Source organism: Dioscorea cayenensis, chromosome 18 (assembly GCF_009730915.1).
Source record: "Dioscorea cayenensis subsp. rotundata cultivar TDr96_F1 chromosome 18, TDr96_F1_v2_PseudoChromosome.rev07_lg8_w22 25.fasta, whole genome shotgun sequence".
Classification (NCBI taxonomy): Eukaryota; Viridiplantae; Streptophyta; class Magnoliopsida; order Dioscoreales; family Dioscoreaceae; genus Dioscorea; species Dioscorea cayenensis.
In genome coordinates this window covers 9778799-9781472 of record NC_052488.1, presented here as the reverse complement: position 1 = coordinate 9781472, position 2674 = coordinate 9778799, and positions in this window count along the sequence as shown.

Sequence of the window (2674 nt, the reverse complement as noted above, 5' to 3'; positions counted from 1 at the left end):
TTGTGTGTTTTGTTTATTCCTATTATTTTTGAGTAATTGTAGATAATCCTAGTTATTATACAATGATTTTTGTCAAAATTTTGCTTAGGTATGTCATTTTAGAAACATGTGGCATGGGCTGCCATTAATTTCTTATTTAAAATACTTATCAAAATCCTTAATAGGGAAAGAATGTTTTGAAACAATCACTTGAAACTAAAGTACGTACCTAAGACATACTATGCTCACAATTAAACTAAAAATATAACGAGTGAAAAGGTTCGTCCATTTAGTTGCACAATCTTATGTAATTAGTGAAATGCAATAGATTTTAGGAGTGTCTTCACTTTGTCTTTGTGAGCAAGAAAAGAGTATTTTTAGGAATGACAAAGTAATGAACCATAGAAATTTGGATTTTTAGGAATGAAGGCATGTTTAACAGAAATGAAAAACAATCTCATTAACATTGAATACTCTATACAAACAAAATCTAGCTTTTAAGGATTCATAAAGTATCAAATTTTTAAATGTTAGTTGACCTTTTTTTCATTATACACTTGTTATGTTTATTATTGAGTTAGCTTTACTATTGTTCTCTAACCACCTTGAAGTAGTTTGGGACCCTCTATTTTGCCTTTGGCCTTGTAAATCGAATGTGATGTTGAAAAGAAACAATCATGAGAAGAGCTGATTACCGACATTTAACAAAACTTTTCATACTATATGTTTCTATTGTATAGTAAATGAGGGAATATAACCCATTGAGCAGACCAACTGTCTGTTGAGTGATACACCCGTACAAATTATATCGTTATTATCCTGATATTTAGCTAGTCTTTTAAAACCTACAAAATTTCTGATGTGGTCAAATTGTGAAAGATTGGAAAAATGAACCATTGCTCTAGTCAAATATAAGATGATAACATGATCTTTTACAAGAAATTAAGTGTGAAAATTTGCATACAACTCCCTGTTTTTTGTCATGTTTGCAAAATGCTGAGAAGTGATGAAACTAGGGAAATATTATTGGGTTTGTTTTTTTTCCCTTCTAATTATTATGATCTGATCCGGTTTGAAAACTATGCAGGTATCTGAATTAGGATGCATTTAATTTAGGTTTATTTGCGAATATGACCCTGTGGAACATCATAACTAATTATATATCCATAAAAAACCAAGAATTTTGAATTATTATATAGGCGGGAACGAAATTTGAAATTAGTTTAGGTTTTTATGAAAAATTTCTTTATTTTATTCAAGTATTGTGACTTATTTATGTTTAAAATATTAGACAATGAAGATTTTTATCTATCATGTTTAATAAACATGCTAGTTAATACATCCACTCAGATTTGTCATACAATAAACATGAAGATTGTCAAAAGTCTTTTACATTATAACAATAAAAAATTTGAAACACAAAGGACAAAGTAATAAATCTTGGTCATAGTCGACAATATGAAAATAAATCATTGAGACTAAAAAAGACTGAAATTTATGATGTAGCTAATTACAGCATACTGTAAACAAATAAAAATTCTTAAAATTTGTAAGGCCAAAATTCTATCCTAATATATACAAGAATATAATGTTCTATATTTAACATTAATGTCAAAAGATTGGAAACATAAAAATGATAAGAAAAAGTCAGCATACTCTATGACATTAGCTCCTTTTCTAGTGTATGGTCTGCAATATCATCATAAGAATTCTTATAAAGATTCATAAAAATTAGGAAAAATTAGTGGCTTATTGAACCGTGTTCATTCTTTTTTATTATAAAAAAATCAGTCATTGGTGACTGAAGATACTTTGGATGATAATATTTGTTTAAATTCTACTGGCTTGAAGTGTTGAATTTGTATTTACTGAGTTTTCTTTCAAATTAACAGATATATACTTGTAATTGGTGGATGAATTGATGAATTTTGTGGATTTAAGGGGAAATTGAGGTATGTGGCCTTTCACTTAGCAGTACTTTTGAGATTTAAAAACAGACTGGATTGTGAAATTGTTATTGCAATTTAAAAATACATAAAATTTGTATAGGAAAACTTATGGCTCGAGGATGAAAAAACTTGAAGATTATGGAGCTACTAGAAGCTCATACTTCTTCACATCATGAATTTACCGGGCAAGAAAATGATGCTAGTACACAAGAAAACCAGCCTCGATATAGAGGAAAGATAGCAATGGTAAATGTCTAGACATCAATGGAGAAATTTATATTTAAGGTAGATAAATATGGAGTCCCATGCACCAAAGATGTTGCCACACGAAGTTCTTTCCTTGGTGTGCTTGCAAAGAATGGTGCTTATGCTCCAATTAACATTCTTAATTGGAGACACGAAGATTTTACTCCATACAAAGCAAAATGTACTAAACTTATGATGGTTTTTTTTCCAATATTTTTTATGTTGTCTTTTTGTTTTCACATATTAATGGTTAATGTTGCTTGTTATTATTAAATTAATTCTTCATGACAGACAAAATTTTATTTTCCTCTTACACAAGAGATGGTTACATGGATTTTGCAAAATCTAAACAAAAGATGGAAAGATTGGAAAGGTGACTTGAAGGCAGAATTTTATATTCCAAAGGAAAAAGAGCGAGTTTTAGCAGAGCAGCCTTCAACTATTCTTGAAGAGCAATGGCCTAGCCTTGTTCACCAGTGGTATATCCAAGAAATATGGTA